This window comes from Salmo salar, chromosome ssa23 (genome assembly GCF_905237065.1).
Source record: "Salmo salar chromosome ssa23, Ssal_v3.1, whole genome shotgun sequence".
Taxonomy (NCBI): Eukaryota; Metazoa; Chordata; class Actinopteri; order Salmoniformes; family Salmonidae; genus Salmo; species Salmo salar.
The window spans coordinates 999,422-1,019,037 of record NC_059464.1 but is presented as its reverse complement, the minus strand read 5'-3'; positions in this window follow the sequence as shown (position 1 = coordinate 1,019,037).

Below are 19,616 nucleotides of genomic sequence, written 5' to 3'. Positions count from 1 at the left end.
CTACTTTAGTCTTAGCTTGCTCATTAATGTCTTAATTGAAATTACGGATTCCCTCTTATCCGCTCATCGTTCCCTTATGCCATAGTTTGTACATCTCAGTTGTCAGTAGAAACCACATTTGTTTAAGCAAGTCAGCTATATCAGCTATGTGTTTTAAAAAGGCAGTACATGAAGTTGAATGAACTTTTTCACTGCCAGACAAGGCTCCGCTGATAGCCAGGTGTAGCGGTGGAAAGGATTCACTCCATGGTGATGAAGAGAAAGCTATACTGTTGGGACAGCTTTATGTAGGCCTTAACAGTTTGTGGGCACTGTTTGTTTTTTTTGTTTTTTTTTGCCCCACCAAGATTTACATGATAAAATTGCCACTGGAATAGTTCCAGTGTTGGATAGCCATAACCAGCTAGCTAACATAGCATCCCTCTCTGTTTGAGCCAGGTGGTTAAGTAGGCTAAACTAGCTAGCTGAATTTGAAGCTAACTAAGTAAGTGAAAGTGAAAAAGAATATATTAGGAAATATAGCTAGCTCTCTCTCTCTGTCTCTGTCAAGGCTCAGGAGAAGACCAAGATGCAGACAGTTTTGAAGTAACAAAAGTGTATTACTCAAACTTGGGGGCAGGCAAACGACAGGTCAAGGGCAGTCAGAGGTCAGTAGTCCAGAGCAGAGTCCAAAAGCTACAGAATGTTAGGCAGGCCGAGTTGGCTCAGAATGGTCAAAACCGGGAAAGCTAGAAAACAGGAAATAATGATAGCCAGGAGCACGGGAAAAAACGCTGGTAGGCTTGACGAAACAAAACAAACTGGCAACAGACAAACAGAGAACACAGGTATAATACAAATTAAGAGAGTGTTACACCATGATATGTTTCACCTGTCTTTGTGCTTGTCTCCATCCCCCTCTAGGTGTCGTCCATCTTCCCCATTATCCCCAGCCAGGAGCACGGGAAAAAACGCTGGTAGGCTTGATGAAACAAAATCAACACATTTTATGCACTGCATTGCAGGCTAGCTGTAGCTTATTCTTTCAGTGCTAGGTTGATTCTCTGATCCTTTCATTGGTGGACAACATGTCAGTTCATCCTGTAAGATCTCTGATAGGTTGGAGGAAGTCCTCCGGAAGTTGTCATAATTACTGTGTAAGTCTATGGAACGGGGTGAGAACCATGAGTCTTTTTGTATTGAAGTCAATGTACCCAGAGGAGGACAGAAGCTAGCTGTCCTCCGGCTACACCATGGTGCTACCCTACAGAGTTCTACTGGGGCTAGTGTAGATCTTCATTGCAAAACAGTTTGTTTTAATCAATTATTTGGCGACGTGAATATATTTAGTATAGTTTCATCTAAAAAGGATAATTGTTTTTATGTTTCACCATTTTTTTCCTGAAATTTATGGGGAGGATGGTCCTTTCCTTCCTCCTCTGAGGAGCCTCCACTGGTGTTGTAACTGTTGCCAAATAATGACATTAACATATATTCCTAAGAATGTGACTGTATGGTGACTCTTCTAACAGGTCTCAAACCCAGGCCACCAGCACCAATGACAAACACCCTAACCACTGTCCCAATAACGGATATCTCTAAGGCATGTGCTTATTGGGCCAGTATAGTTAGTCCCTGTCCAGAAGAAACCCGAACCCCTCCTCTCTAGACACTTGTGTAGATCTGAAACAACTTGATAGGTGTAGGCAATAGGGTGAGTGCGCTCTATAGTACATCTCAGCTCTGTTAAAAGTACACTCAAGAAAATCCTAGTGATTCAGGAGTATCATTAAAACAGGTTAATATGCCACCAACATTTTGTTTTGTGTATGTTTGGTGGGACATTGATGGAATATTCTCCTAACCCACAGAAAACTGGACACATTAATGTTTTTGCCACGTTCCCAGCATACAAATCTGGATCATTAATATTTTATGTTCTGAGAACATGGCAACCATGTTCTGTGTATTTTTGATGGGACGTTGATGGAATATTCTCCTAAAAGGTACTGCATGGCCAATCCGACATCTGCTTTGGCCGTGTAGCATTTACGTTGGTACGGCCTCTGCAGAAGTCAGGGCATTCATACTTCTTGCTCTTCACAGAGCAGCGCAGAGCTGTTGAGCAGAGCTGTTGTGAAGGAAGTTGAGTTTGTGTTTGTACAGGAACTTCCTCCCCCACCTACTGTTAAACTCTTACATCTAGACGTTCCGCTAGCGGAACACCTGCTCCAATATCCAATGATGGGCGTGGCGCGAAATACAAACTCCTCGAAAATCCGAACACTTCCATTTTTCAAACATATGACTATTTTACACCATTTTAAAGACAAGACTCTCCTTTATCTAACCACACTGTCCGATTTCAAAAAGGCTTTACAACGAAAGCAAAACATTAGATTATGTCAGGAGAGTACCCAGCCAGAAATAATCAGACACCCATTTTTCAAGCTAGCATATAATGTCACAAAAAACAAAACCACAGCTAAATGCAGCACTAACCTTTGATGATCTTCATCAGATGCCACTCCTAGGACATTATGTTATACAATGCATGCATGTTTTGTTCAATCAAGTTCATATTTATATCAAAAACCAGCTTTTTACATTAGCATGTGACGTTCAGAACTAGCATTCCCACCGAACACTTCTGGTGAATTTACTAAATTACTCACGATAAACGTTCACAAAAAACATAACAATTATTTTAAGAATTATAGATACCGAACTCCTTTATGCAATCGCGGTGTCCGATTTTAAAATAGCTTTTCGGTGAAAGCACATTTTGCAATATTCTAAGTAGATAGCCCGGCATCACAGGGCTAGCTATTTTGACACCCACCAAGTTTGGCACTCACCAAACTCAGATTTACTATAAGAAAAATTGGATTACCTTTGCTGTTCTTCGTTAGAATGCACTCCCAGGACTTCTACTTCAATAACAAATGTTGGTTTGGTTCAAAATAATCCATAGTTAAGTTCAAGTATCCTCTGTTTTGTTCGTGCGTTCAAGACACTATCCGAAGTGTAAAGAAGGGTGACGCGCTCGACGCGTTTCGTGACAAAAAATTTCTAAATATTCCATTACCGTACTTCGAAGCATGTCAACCGCTGTTTAAAATCAATTTTTATGCCATTTTTCTCGTAAAAAAGCGATAATATTCCGACCGGGAATCTGTGTTTTAGTACAAAGAGAGAGAAAATAAAAACATGGGGTCGCCTCGTGCCCACGCCTCAGTCTCATTGTCCTCTGATAGACCACTTACCAAAGGCGCTAATGTTTTTCAGCCAGGGGTTGCCTTGACATCATTCAGCTTTTTCCCGGGTTCTGAGAGCCTATGGGAGCCGTAGGAAGTGTCACGTTACAGCAAAGATCCTACGTTTTCAATAAAAAGAGTCAAGAAGCCCAAGGAATGGTCAGAGAGGGCACTTCCTGTACAGAATCTTCTCAGGTTTTTGCCTGCCATATGAGTTCTGTTATACTCACAGACACCATTCAAACAGTTTTAGAAACTTTAGGGTGTTTTCTATCCAAAGCCAATAATTATATGCATATTCTAGTTTCTGGGCAGTAGTAATAACCAGATTAAATCGGGTACGTTTTTTATCCGGGCTTGTAAATACTGCCCCCTAGCCCTAACAGGTTAAAGGGAGTGCTCCTAATCTCAGTTTGTGTAACGGCTGTCTGAAGAGAGAGTAGACCAAGGTGCAGCGGAGTTAGTGTTCATCTTCAGGAATTTATTAACGACGAAAGAACACTATACAAAAAACAAGAAAACCGACAGCCAAACAGTACTGTCAGGTGCAAACACGAACGAGACAGAAAACAATCACCCACAAAGCCCAAAGGAAAAATAGGCTACTTATGTGTGACTCCCAATCAGCAACAACGAACTTCAGCTGTGCCTGATTGGGAGCCACACACGGACCGAAACAATGAAATACAAAACCATAGAAAAAAAGAACATAGAATGCCCACCCAATGTAACACCCTGGCCTAACCAAAAATAAAGAACAAAAACCCCTCTCTATGGCCAGGGCGTTACAGTTTGTTACCTGTATAAAAGACACCTGTCCACAGAAGCAATCAATCAATCAGATTCCACACTCTCCACCATGGCCAAGACCAAAGAGCTCTCCAAGGATGTCAGGGACAAGATTGTAGACCTACAAAAGGCTGGAATGGGCTACAAGACCATCGCCAAGCAGCTTGGTGAGAAGGTGACAACAGTTGGTGCGATTATTCGCAAATGGAAGAAACACAAAAGAACTGTCAATCTCCCTCGGCCTGGGGCTCCATGCAAGATCTCACCTCGTGGAGTTGCAACGATCATGAGAACGGTGAGGAATCAGCCCAGAACTACATGGGAGGATCTTGTCAATGATCTCAAGGCAGCTGGGACCATAGTCACCAAGAAAACAATTGGTAACACACTACGCCGTGAAGGACTGAAATTCTGCAGCGCCCGCAAGGTCCCCCTGCTCAAGAAAGCACATATACATGCCCGTCTGAAGTTCGCCAATGAACATCTGAATGATTCAGAGGACAACTGGTGAAAGTGTTGTGGTCAGATGAGACCAAAATGGAGCTCTTTGGCATCAACTCAACTCGCCGTGTTTGGAGGAGGATAAATGCTGCCTATGACCCCAAGAACACCATCCCCACTGTCAAACATGGAGGTGGAAACATTATGCTTTGGGGGTGTTTTTCTGCTAAGGGGACAGGACAACTTCACCGCATCAAAGGGATGATGGACGGGGCCATTTACCGTCAAATCTTGGGTGAGAACCTTCTTCCCTTAGCCAGGGCATTGAAAATGGGTCGTGGATGGGTATTCCAGCATGACAATGACCCAAAACACACAGCCAAGGCAACAAAGGAGTGGCTCAAGAAGAAGCACATTAAGGTCCTGGAGTGGCCTAGCCAGTCTCCAGACCTTAATCCCATAGAAAATTTGTGGAGGGAGCTGAAGGTTCGAGTTGCCAAACGTTAGCCTCGAAACCTTAATGACTTGGAGAAGATCTGCAAAGAGGAGTGGGACAAAATCCCTCCTGAGATGTGTGCAAACCTGGTGGCCAACTACAAGAAACGTCTGACCTCTGTGATTGCCAACAAGGGTTTTGCCACCAAGTATTAAGTCATGTTTTGCAGAGGGGTCAAATACTTATTTCCCTCATTAAAATGCAAATCATTTTATAACATTTTTGACATGCGTTTTCTGGATTTTTTTGTTGTTATTCTGTCTCTCACTGTTGAAATAAACCTACCATTAAAATTATAGACTGATCATTTCTTTGTCAGTGGGCAAACGTACAAAATCAGCAGGGGATCAAAAACTTTTTTCCCTCACTGTAGCTACGTTTAGCCTACTTGGACATCTCCCACACTGAATAGCCTGAAGCCATAGGGCTCTTTTTGAAAGCTTTATTTCTCTACTTGGGAGCATTGCGAGTCGTAGGTCAGGATTTTTGACCTAGTTACATGTACATTGAACAACACAGCAGCTTTTCTGCATGTTGTGTAATTTGTTTATAACTCAAAATCGACGATGAAGTTGGCTCTTTTAAAATGGGGTCAATAGGAAATAATATTTGTTTTCCACAATTTGTGAGCATGGTTGAGGTTAATTCTGTATTATTGTCTTAATATCAACTCTGGATATGGCATTTTGGCTGATGAATGGTCTTATGACATGTGACAGTCCAGTTCCGTGGTTTCTCTGTCTCTAGTAAATGCCAGAGCGGAGGACTGACGATGGAGTGGGTCTATCGAGGACAGTTCTGGGAGATTTAGGATTGCATTAACCTCTTGGGGCTAGGTGGGACGCTAGCGTGCCACCTGTGGTGCACTCCATCAACAGCAGGTGCATTTCAAGAGCGGCAAATTTGAATCCAAATAAATGTCAAAATTCAAATTTTTCAAAAATACAACTATGTTACACCATTTGAAAGATAAACATCTCCTTAATCTAACCACGTTTTACGATTTCAAAAAGGTTTTACGGCGAAAGCATAAATTTAGAGTATGTTAGGACAGTACATTTACAAGAGTTGTGTGTAATGTTTTGTCAAGTCAAAGACAGGGTCACCAAAACCATAAAACCAGCTAAAATGATACACTAACCTTTTACAATCTCCATCAGATGACACTCCTAGGACATTATGTTAGACAATGCATGCATTTTTAGTTCTATCAAGTTCATATTTATATACAAAAACAGCGTTTTACTATGGCATTGATGTTGAGGAAATCGTTTCCTCCAATAACCGGCAGTCAAGTCAGCGTCAGAAATTAAATAATTAAAATTAGAAAACATTGGTAAAATATTATATTGTCATTTAAAGAATTATAGATTTACATCTTTTGAACGCAATCAACTTGCCAGATTTAAAAATAACCTTACTGGGAAATCACACTTTGCAATAATCTGAGCACTGTGCCCAGAAAAATACGCGTTGCGATACAGACTAGACGTCATGTTGGGGAGATCTAAAATCGAAAATACTATGTAAATAATCCATTACCTTTGATTCTCTTCATCAGATGTCACTTCCAGGTATCACAGGTCCATAACGAATGTAGTTTTGTTCAAAAAAGCTCATCATTTATGTCCAAAAATCTCCGTCTCGTTAGCACATGATGTAAGCCAGCCGGACTTCTCGTCATGAACGAGGGAAAAAATATATTTCCGTTCGTTCAAACATGTCAAACGTTGTATAGCATAAATCATTAGGGCCTTTTTAACCAGAACATGAATAATATTCAAGGTGGACGAATGCATAGCCTTTTATAACGTATTGGAACGAGGGTACCCAACATGAAGTAGCGCGCCAGGTGTCTAATGGGACATCACCGTTCCATGGCTCTTGTTCGGTCAGATCTCCCTCCAGAAGACTCAAAACACTTTGTAAAGGCTGGTGACATCTAGTGGAAGCAATAGGAAGTGCCAAAATATTCCTAAACCCCTGTGTTTTTCAATGGGAGAGGTTTAAAGTCAATACAACACATCAGGTATCCACTTCCTGTCAGAAAATGTCTCAGGGTTTTGCCTGCCAAATGAGTTCTGTTATACTCACAGACACCATTCAAACAGTTTTGGAAACTTTAGAGTGTTTTCTATCCATATATAATAAGTATATGCATATTCTAGTTACTGGGTAGGATTAGTAACCAGATTAAATCGGGTACATTTTTTTTATCCAGACGTGCAAATGCTGCCCCCTAGACCCAACAGGTTAACATTGGAGAGGTGCAATTCCTATGACATGTGAAGAAGGCTCACTAAGTTGATGGCATTTTTTGTCAATGAGCAACAGGTTGTGTTGGTTCATAGTAGCCTTATGTGCTTGTCAAGTATGGTTGCATCCTTCCCATACACCATAATGTCACCAAGTCAACATATAAGGCAACTCCGGTGCAGACAGCCAGGATCGTGGACATGATTGTCTGTAAGAAGCAATGTGCCAGCTCAACACCAACAGGATAAGAGGGCACCGGAACATCCCAATGTGCATCACAAATGCAAAGAGGGTGGTGACTTGGAATACTTCATTAAATAGTACCCGCAAAACACCAGTCTCAACGTCAACAGCGAGAGGTGACTCCGGGATGCTGGCCTTCTAGGCAGAGTTCCTCTGTCCAGTGTCTGTATTCTTTTGCCCATCTTAATCTTTTATTTTTATTGGCCAGTCTGAGATATGGCTTTTTCTTTGCAACTCTGCCTAGAAAACCAGCATCCCGGAGTCGCCTCTTCACTGTTGATGTTGAGACTGGTGTTTTGTAGGTACTATTTAATGAAGCTGCCAGTTAAGGACTTGTGAGGCATCTGTTTCTCAAACTAGACACTCTAATGTACTTGCCCTCTTGCTCAGGTGTGCACCGGGGCCTCCCACTCCTCTTTCTATTCTGGTTAGAGCCAGTTTGCGCTGTTCTGTGAAGGGAGTAGTACACAGCGCTGTACGAGATCGTAATTTTCTTGGCAATTTCTTGCATGGAATGGCCTTCATTTCTCAGAACAAGAATAGATTGACGAGTTTCAAAAGAAAGTTCTTTGTTTCTGGCCATTTTGAGCCTGTAATCGAACTCACAAATGCTGATGCTCCAGACACTCAACTAGTCTAAAGAAGGCCAGTTTTATTGCTTCTTTAATTAGTACAACAGTTTTCAGCTGTGCTAACATAATTGCAAAAGGGTTTTCTAATGATCTATTAGCCTTTTAAAATGACAAACTTGGATTAGTTAACACAACGTGCCATTGGAACACAGGAGTGATGGTTGCGGATAATAGGCCTCTGTACGCCCATATAGATATTCCATTCAAAATCAGCCGTTTCCAGCTACAATAGTCATTTGCAACATGAACAATGTCTACACTGTATTTCTGATCAATTTGATGTTATTTTAATGGACAAAAAAATTGCTTTTCTTTTAAAAACAAGGACATTTCCAAGTGACCCCGAACTTTTGAACGGTAATGTCTAAAATCCACAGAGGAACGTTTGACTGGATAGCCACAACATCAAAAATCGTGTGCAAGCCTAATTAAATGCATTTTGGTCTGTCAGGATCATACAGCACTGAATGAGAGCAAATTTGACTTGGAAAGTTGTCTATTGAACAGCCACCAAAAAGTGAGGTTCATAGTACATTTTAATTGTTGATATTTTCTGCGTATTGTGTCTGTGTGTTTACAGGTCTATATTTCCAAGATGCATTAAGATATCCTCATGCTATTTGTTTGTGTATGTAGGGCAGACAACTGACTACTTGTATTCCACATTTTAGCAATATCTGTGCTTGAATTCAGCGTTATGGAGAACATGGTTTTACTTTGTTATACCTCAGCTAGTATCTCTCTCTTTTTAAGGATTGGCCAGTAGCCTAATAAGGGACTCCCTCTTTTTGGAACTCTTAAGTCTTATGAGCAGCTGGTTTCTGCTGTGGGAAAATCCCATGCTGCTGATGCCATCATTCAGGCTTCTGCTGTTTTGGTGAAAATAATGTCTCCCCACTTCTGTAACTTCCTAATGGAACCATCCTGAATAGCCTAACATTTAACTGTTGCTGAAGTAATGCATCTGGTCCTTGTATAACTCAGTATTGTTGTCCTTGTATAACTCAGTGTTATTGTACCCAACACTCAGACAGACAAACAGACTGTCACGTCCTGACCAGTAAGGAGTTATTTGTTATTATAGTTTGGTCAGGACGTGGCAGGGGGTATTTGTTTTATATGGTTTTGGGTGTGTGTTTATGTAGAGGGGCGTTTGATTTATGTATTCCGGGGTTTTTGGTTTAGTTCTATGTTGTATAGTTCTATGTCTGTTCTAGGGTATTTAGATCTATGTTTAGGTAATAGGGATTGGGGCCTTCAATTGGAGGCAGCTGGTTATCGTTGCCTCTGATTGAAGATCCTATATTTAGGAGTATGTTTGTTATGGGTGTTGTGGGAGGTTGTTCTTTGCACTGCTGTAGTTAGTTTGTTAGTTTGTTAGTTTGTTAGTTTGTTAGTTTGTTAGTTTGTTAGTTTGTTAGTTTGTTAGTTTGTTAGTTTGTTAGTTTGTTAGTTTGTTAGTTTGTTAGTTTGTTAGTTTGTTAGTTTGTTAGTTTGTTAGTTTGTTCACTAATAAAGTTAAGCTAAGCACTCCACCGCTGCGCCTTGGTCCATTCACTACGACGAACGTGACACAGACATTATTCAACCATTTTGAATTGCTCACAATTATAAATAAAAGTTAAATAAATAAATGCATTTCCTATGCAGTTAACGGATAAAAAAGTATTGGGTCGGGAGGCAGTGCATGAGTACTCTGTTATGACAGCTGGTAACCCTATATCTATTCTGTGAAGCTTTAGGTTTAAGTTCAGACAATGGTCAAGGTTATAGGGAGGAGAGCAGAGATAAACATAAAGTAACAAGAGTGAATTTCATCGTCCTTTCAATATATTATATTCCCGAAAGCGAAAGCCTTGTCCTTTGACAAGAGAAAACTGTTCATCCTAGTATACATAGGCTAATATCTTCTCGTCATAAAAAAAGATTGCCCTTGAAATATCTTGTTGTCTAGTACTAACAGCCACCCTGACCCAACGAATGACGTCCTTTTTTTCGTTAAAAGCCTTTATAATATGTATTCAGAAGCATAACAACGAACGCCATCTGCAATCCATCAACCTAAAATAAGATAAAATATGTCATAATACAATAGGCTACACACGACAATTCTTGCGAATTGCCTACATCTTACAAATAATCAAATCAATAGTCTTGCAAAAATAGCATAAGGCTGAATTAATAAATTATCCTATTGTCCACTTCGAAATGATATGGTCGCCAAGTTTGATGAATTGGCGATATTTCTATAGGGCATATAAACCAATTTATCTTATATTTTCGATTCAACTGCATGCACTTCATTTAGGAAACGACTAAAAATGTCAAATTGTATTTTAAACAACTATTTTGTTTTTATAATATCCACAAGCTCTAAACATGGACCAACAATTTCATTTGATATTAGTGTCAGAATGTTTATATTTGTTGAGGAAAATAGGTAGTTTTGACCATAGTTAGGACAAGTTTATAGCTACGAGAAATCGTGAATGTGTCTGTTATTAATAATCAGAATGAGAAATTACGCATTTCTTGTCCACCATTTTACAAAAATGTTTACTGGACATGTATTATTTTATTTACAGATATGAAATATTGATTAATATGTGCAAAATGTGTAATTTGCATAGGCCTATACAATATAATGCCTAAACTTAATAAAACCATCTTAATTAATTTACAGAGCACATGGGCTACGTTTTGATTTTCCTATGTAAGCGCACTTCACAGCGACCTGCAATGATTTCATTTGATCAAAATCTGATTTGAGCAAATACTAAAAGGCAGCCTTCCCACTGTCCACATACCTCAATTCAGCGTCTATTCCACGTTGGTTCAACAGCATGTCATTAAAATTAGGTGGAAACAACGTTGATTCAACCAGTGTGTGCCCAGTGGGTAGGCTAATGTGCTCACTCTCAGATTATTCCTCAAAAAGTATGGGTGCAGAATCCCGATTAATAAAGTCCACAATAAATTAGATGGACAGACAGCACACCAAAAGCATGGCTTAAATAGGCAAATCCATTGATTACTGAAGACTAATTGTCGATGCTTTTGGATGCCTGTGTTGTGGTGCACGCACTTCAGTCACTCTCACTGATGCACACGCACAACTTTCGTTGTTCTTATGTTGCCCACTTGATCTGTCAGCATGGGGTTTAAAAAAACACAACAACAACAATAACAAAAACACTAAATGCCTGTAAAGTAGAAACTGCATGAGAAAAATAGACATTTGTGGTCCCTACAGGTGTAGCCATCATAAAACATAATCTGTACCAGGGGGCCTCATTCTGTAACACCATTGTGGTTATGGCCAGGCTGTGGCTGATTACTCTATATGGCACAAGTATTAGTCTCATGTTACATTTACCTTGGTAGAGAGGAGCCCTGAGGAGCTCCAATGTTTCATCTATTTTATTCAACTTCATTATCAATTGCATCGAACAAAGCTTATAATTGGCCACCAGCGGCTAAACCATGTTGAAGATCACATATTTTAAAACAGAGATTCATTCCATCCCAGAATAGACCTGAGATTGGGTCCAAACCTTAAACCGAAAGGAAATTATATCCAGGTCTAAATTTACAAATTTTCAGACTGACTCCGATTGTGTATGAAGACAGATTTTATATACTGTAAAGTGTAGCGCTTTCTTTGTATCATATGTGCTCTGCACACACACACACACACACACACACACACACACACACACACACACACACACACACACACACACACACACACACACACACACACACACACACACACACACACACACACACACACACACACACATACACACACACACACGTGGGAGGGGAGACGCCAAGCAGTCTGGGCTGAGTTGAGAAGTATTGTTATTAACTTTTTTCCCCCAGTGTGAATAAAAGCCACAGTAAGGGCACATCCCTGCTCCATAGCTGCAGGGCCTGGCTTTGTTCTCCTCCATAATGCACACATAATTACAGTCTTAACGAGAGGCTGAGCCTCCCCTGCTCGCTCTCTTTCTCTCTCTCTCATCTGTCCCTCACCTTGCACAGCTTTGACAAGTGTCCACGACTCCACCTAGCTACCTACACATGCCCCAAAACAATTGCTTGGTACCAGGTCACCAGTTTGGTAACCCTGCTATCACTTGCTTCCCAGCAACATCCATCCTCTATCATTAGAGCATTTTTGCCCTTTCATCCCTCAATCTGTATCCTTTCATCAGAAATACCTCTCAATTTAATTTCACTCTCATCGATCACTCCAATCCTCATCACTACCTCTGTTAGGTATTTGCACTAACTGTAAGTCGCTCTGGATAAGAGCGTCGGTTAAATGACTAAAATATAAATGTGTATAAGAAAGGACATCGTTTTCATACTGTTGAGTTGAGGAACGTTGGTAGCAGCTTTCATCCCAGAGTCAAGGAGATGTGTGCATCATCAGCAACATGAGAATAGAGAGATTATATACCAGCTAATGACATGACCTTGGGGGAACAGTTAAACAGAAAATATGCCTAGAACTGAACCCTGTGGGACACCACAGTCTTGAATCTACATCCTGAACTTACTGAACTTACAAGTCAGTGGTCTGCCTGTCAACCAAAGGGATATATCTATTCCATGCGCTTAGGGAGTGCAAGACAAATCACCTTTAATACATTTTGTTTGTTGCCCTGTGGCAAATTACATTCTAACATTCACAATGCCAGTGATTAGCATATGCTGTTAAATTCTTGAGTTTGTGCATGGTGATTGATGACTTGTGATTGATGTATACTGTGCCACACTGAGTCGAGAGGGGTGGTATACTAATTCAGAGGCATGGCCTTACAGAATCTGTGGAGGCCCTGCAAAACAAAATAAGAATACTGTTTTAATGAGTAGACATGAAGACAGCTTTGTGAGAAAATGTAAATGTAGATTCAGTCTATCCCCACTGGCCTTAAGTTTGAGTCTGATAAACAGACTGACACACAAGATGTGTCACAATGTGTGAACCCATGATTTCAACTCAAACACATAGGAGACTAATATATCATGACTCATGACATTTCTATTTTACATTGTGCATCTATCCATGCTAGACTTCAAGATTAGCATGATGTGGTGATAGAAATGTTACTAAGGGGGTTCAAGGTTTAGGGGTGACATACAGATCAACACATTGAACCCCCCCAAAATGAAATTTTACAGCCAAACATTATATTATAAATGTGATAATAATTACTGATTATTTTCTCAAAACTATTGGCACAGTGAGCATGGTCCCAGTGTAGTTCAATTAACCTTCCGGCTTGTCTTGGATAAAAACCCACGAGCTGGCAACATAGAGGTAAAATGACATGGTTCATGCTACGGGGAGGGCGTTCCCGACGATTACTGAGGTGAAATCAGAGCACGAATGTTGGTGCGAGATGAAAGTGCAGGGATCTATCATTCTCGACATGTCATTCTTTTGGCGTAATAACATGGGTCCTTCGGCAGAAGACAACAAACATGAACTCGAGAGAGGAAGTCGAGAGAGGCAATACTGTAGGCTTTTTCTTTGCACTCAGCACAGGGATAAAAGTACAATGTGAATTTCTCAATGGAACCTGTTATGACGTCTTATCTTCAAAATACCAATATTTATCGTTCAGACTGTAATTATTTTCAGTAGGCTATATAGACCTAGCTTTTTTGCAATAGTCTATACAAAGACTGCATACTAACTGATCATATACGAAGATCAATTAGCTTAAATTTGGCCTATGCAATTTACAACAACAGGGCATCATGTCCATAGAACTGACATATTCTTGATTTGTGCAGCAATCCAAGTAAACAATAAATGACACTGCTTTAAGGTGCATGTAGCCTATCGAGTTAGGCTTTCCATTGGGTTCCAATTATAATATAGGCTACAAATGGACATTTGGTGAATCTAAATGTGCAAACGTGATGGCTCATTGCATGGTAATGTGGTTACATTGTCGGGCCCTTGCCAGCCAAGTGGATATTGCGATTTGTTTTCACTTCAAAGTGCTTTAGTTCGTTAAACTCCAAATCTATTTTGCATGAAGAAACAACCGGTTATTCATCACAAACTGTGAATATCTGGGTTTTCCCTCTTCACAATGCAGAAAGACTGCATTTAATCAGTGGACACCACTAATTTTTATTACAGCACACCTGTCATAATTGTTTTCTTTACTAAAGTAGAGGTTTATTATTATTATTATTATTGTTAAAGGTACTGCATAGGTGTAAACATAATTGTTTTAGCTAGAGATAGCACTTGTATAGCCTAAGAAAGTAGAAGAAATGTTCAGAAACTACTTTTGAATGCATTTTATTTAAGGGAAACAATAACAGTCTTGCACTTTTTTGGCAAAATAGTGATAGTCTTAAAGTTGAAGTCGGAAGTTTACATACACCTTAGCCAAGTACATTTAAACTCAGTTTTTCACAATTCTTGACATTTAATCCACATAAAAAATACCCTGTTTTAGGTCAGCTAGGATCACCACTTTATTTTAAGAATATGAAATGTCAGAGTAATAGTACAGAGAATTATTTATTTCAGCTTTTATTTCTTTCATCACATTCCCAGTGGGTCAGAAGTTTACATACACTCAATTAGTATTTGGTAGCATTGCCTTTAAATTGTTGAACTTGGGTCAAACGTTTCACAAGCTCCACAAGCTTCCACAATAAGTTGGGTGAATTTTGGCCCATTCCTCCTGACAGAGCTGGTGTAACTGAGTCAGGTTTGTAGGCATCCTTGCTTGCACCCGCTGTTTCAGTTCCGCCCACAAATCTTCTATAGGATTGAGGTCAGGGCTTTGTGATGGCCACTCCAATAGCTTGACTTTGTTGTCCTTAAGCCATTTTGCCACAACTTTGGAAGTATGTTTTGGGTCTTTGTCCATTTGGAAGACCCATTTGCGACCAAGCTTTAACTTCCTGACTGATGTCTTGAGATGTTGCTTCAATATATCCACAAAATTTTCCTCCTCATGATGCCATCTATTTTGTGAAGTGCACCAGTCCCTCCTGCAGCAAAGCACCCCCACAACATGATGCTGCCCACCCCGGTGCTTCACGGTTAGGATGGTGTTCTTCGACTTGCAAGCCTCCCCCATTTTTCCTCCAAACATAACGATGGCCAAACAGTTCTATTTTTGTTTCATCAGACCAGAGGACATTTCTCCAAAAAGTACGATCTTTGTCCCCATGTGCAATTGCAAACCATAGTCTGGCTTTATGGTGGTTTTGGAGCAGTGGCTTCTTCCTTGCTGAGCAGCCTTTCAGGTTATGGCAATATAGGACATACCTGTTTCCTCCAGCATCTTCACAAGGTCCTTTGCTGTTGTGCCGAGATTGATTTTCACTTTTCGCACCAAAGTCCTTTCATCTCTAGGAGACAGAACACGTCTCCTTCCTGAACGGTACGACGGCTGCGTGGTCCCATGACCCTGTTTATACATGGTACTATTGTTTGTACAGATGAACGTGGTACCTTCAGGCGTTTGGAAATTGCTCCCAAGGATGAACCAGGATTGTGGAGGTCTACAGTGTTTTCTGAGGTCTTGGCTGATTTCTTTTGATTTTCCCATGATGTAAAGAAAAGAGGCACTGAGTTTGAAGGTAGTCCTTGAAATACATCCACAGGTACACCTCCAATTGACTCAAATTATGTCAATTAGCCTATCAGAAGCTTCTAAAGCCATTACGTAATTTTCTGGAATTTTCCAAGCTGTTTAAAGGCACAGTCAACTTAGTGCATGTAAACTTCTGACCCACTGGAATTGTGATACAGGGAAATATAAGTTAAATAATCTTTCTGGAAACAATTGTTGGAAAAATTACTTGTGTCATGCACAAAGTAGATGTCCTAACAGACTTGACAAAACTATAGTTTGTTAACAAGAAATTGTTGGGGTAGTTGAAAAACGAGTTTTAATGACTCCAAACGAAGTGTATGAAACTTCCGACATCAACTGTATATACTGTACAATGAGGAATTCAACTACAAAATACTAGTCTTCCCCCATTTTTTGAACCATTGCCCCCACCCACAAGGTGTATAAACAACAACAATAAATAAGAATAAAAGAAGATAATAGATACAAAACAAAAACGTGAAGAACATAAATCAATCAACTCTAATTAACACATGTAGGAAGTGTTTGTGCAAGTGTGTGTGCATGGATTTTGCAGATGTATTTCTCACATGTGCAGCACATAGTATTTGTTTTACAGTCCTTCTTTGGTGGGCAGAGTTGGCATCTCCTCCTCTTGCCTGCCCCAGCTGCAGCCTCAGGTGGATCAGGACAAGATTCAGCCCCAAGAAAAGCTTTCACAAGAGCTGCAGAGGCTGCAGTGCGAGGGAGGCTCTCCCTTCTTTGAATGTGTTGGGTTACAAGTGCCTTTCCCAGCTGCTCCAGGAACACCCTCCTCTTGTTCCGTTTATTTACATTTAGATTTTAGTAATTTAGCAGACGCTCTTATCCAGAGCGACTTACAGTAGTGAATACATACATTTCATACCATGCATTTTCTTTATTTATTAAAAAAAGATATATATATTTTTCCGTACTGGCCCCCCGTGGGAATCAAACCCACAACCCTGGCATTGCAAACACCATGCTGGCGTTGCAAACACCATGCTCTACCAACTGAGCCACAGGGAAGCCATCAGGCATCTGGGTAGGGTTGATCTTGTTCCATATCACGAAGGAATTGTATGAGGACATCAGATGACCAGGGGCCAGCGGGCTGTCATCCTCCTGCAGCTGTAAGTTCCAATCACCTTGTCCAGGTTGTTCTCACCTCCTTTGTTGTGGTTGTAGTCCAGGATGAAAGCTGGCTTCCTGTCCTCCAGATCACTGATCTCAGCCGTTTTGTGCAGTGTGCTCAGGAGAACCACATTCTTGTTCCTCCTGGATATCTGAAAAAATTTGATCTACAACCTGTTGGGCACTGAAACATGCACTCATGGCTTCAGCAAAGAGAGAACTGGGGGGACTGTCATCTGCAGCACCTTTATAGCCTCTGACTGCATTCCACATTAGTATACAATGCTTTCAAGAAATTTTAATTTTGTCTGAAATGTTGTTAATTTTGTCTGAAATTGTTTTTATTTTGTCTGTGAACTTGAGTCATGTGTTGAGTCATGGAGGGTAGATGCTGCAGATGCTGCACATGCACAAGAAGGTTTTAGTTTTGTCTGAGTTCAATCAGTAGCACACATAATCTCAATTTCTCATTGTGTGTGTGTGTGTGTGTGTGTGTGTGTGTGTGTGTGTGTGTGTGTGTGTGTGTGTGTGTGTGTGTGTGTGTGTGTGTGTGTGTGTGTGTGTTTCTGTTTTTTGTGGTGTGTAAATTATTTTATAACTGCTGGGTCAAAAATGACCCTAAGACAGTCTTTGTGCCCTGGTAGTGTACAGCTTTCATGGAAATATGAACAAAGGTGATGTTTCACTTTTTCTAATGTTGGGGTCACTCTAGGAAAAGTCATCAAATTTCAAGTTGTAAAAATATAATTTAACCTCTCTTGGGTAGGGGGCAGTATTTTCACGGCCGGATGAAAAACGTACCGAAATTAAACTGCCTACTACTCGGGCGCAGAAACTAGAATATGAATATTATTAGTAGATTCGGATAGAAAACCCTCTGAAGTTTCTAAAACTGTTTGAATGATGTCTGTGAGTATAACAGAACTCATATGGCAGGCAAAAACCTGAGAAAAATCCAACCAGGAAGTGGGAAATCTGAGGGTTGTAGTTTTCAATTGAATCCCTATCCAAACTACAATGTCTGTGGGGTCATATTGCACTTCCTAAGGCTTTCACTAGATGTCAGTCTTTAGAAAGTTGTTTGAGGCTTCTATGGTGAATTTTGAGGGAATAACAGCCGGTTCAAGCAGTGGACTGTCTGAGTTCATGTAGTTACTTCATGCGTGTTCACGCATGGCTAGCATTTTTTTTTTTTCTTCTGTAATGAATATGCTTTTGTCTGGTTGGAATATTATCGATTATTTATGTTAAAAACATCCTAAGGATTGATTGTAAACATCGTTTGACATGTTTCTACAAACGGTAATGGAACTTTTGAGCTTTTCGTCTATTGATTTGCCCTTCTGCATCATGCCTTTGGAATAGTGTTCTGGATGCGCCAACAAAACGGCGGTATTTGGACATAAATTATGGACTTTATCGAACAAATGAACATTTCTTGTGGAAGTGGGAATCCTGCGAGTGCATTCCGCCGAGGATCAGCAAAGGTAAGGAAAGATTTATAACACTAATTTAGAGTTTTGTTGATGCCATGATTTGGCGGGTAGCTGTATAGCTTGCATTGATGGCTGAGCCAACAAAACGGCGGTATTTGGACATAAATTATGGACTTTATCGAACAAATGAACATTTCTTGTGGAAGTGGGAGTCCTGCGAGTGCATTCCGCCAAGGATCAGCAAAGGTAAGGAAAGATTTATAACACTAATTTAGAGTTTTGTTGATGCCATGACTTGGCGGGTAGCTGTATAGCTTGCATTGATGGCTGAGCCAACAAAACGGCGGTATTTGGACATAAATCATGGACTTTATCGAACAAATGAACATTTCTTGTGGAAGTGGGAGTCCTGCGAGTGCATTCCGCCGAGGATCAGCAAAGGTAAGGAAAGATTTATAACACTAATTTAGAGTTTTGTTGATGCCATGACTTGGCGGGTAGCTGTAAAGCTTGCATTGATGGCTGAGTTCTGTACTCAGAATATTGAACAATGTGCTTTCTCCGTAAAGTTATTTGGAAATATGACACAGCGGTTGCATTAAGAAGTGGTGTATCTATAAATAATTGTTATATATTTTGTCAACGTTTATGATGAGTATTTCTGTAAATTAATGTGCACATTCACCGGAAGTTTTGGGAGGCAAACATTTTCTGAACATCACGCGCCAATGTAAAATGCTGTTTTTGGATACAAATATGAACTTGATTGAACAAAACATACATGACGTGTAAAATACACGTGTAACATGATGTCCTATGAGTGTCATCTGATGCAGATCGTCAAAGGTTAGTGCTTAATGTTAGCTGTATTTCTAGTTTTTGTGACGCCTCTCCTTGCTAGGAAAATGGCTGTGTGGCTTTTCTTGTTTAGGTGGTGTCCTAACATAATCTAATGTTTTGCTTTCGCTGTAAAGCCTTTTTGAAATTGGACAATGTGGTTGCATTAGGGAGAAGTGTATCTTTAAAATGGTGTAAAATAGTCGTATGTTTGAGAATTTGGAATTATGAGATTTTGGTTGTTTTGAATTTGCCGCCCTGCTATTTCACTGGCTGTTGGGAGTGTGTCCCACATACCCTGGGGTTTTCTCTGCTGTTAAAAATAGTGGCGGGCAATTTTTGACCCTTAAGACAACATAAGGGTTAAACCTACTCAGCATTTGCATTCTCCTAAAACAGGTAGGCACCTGATGTGTTATCATGCATTTTCATGTATTTCCTGCAATAAACAAATAGTGAACATGATTGCA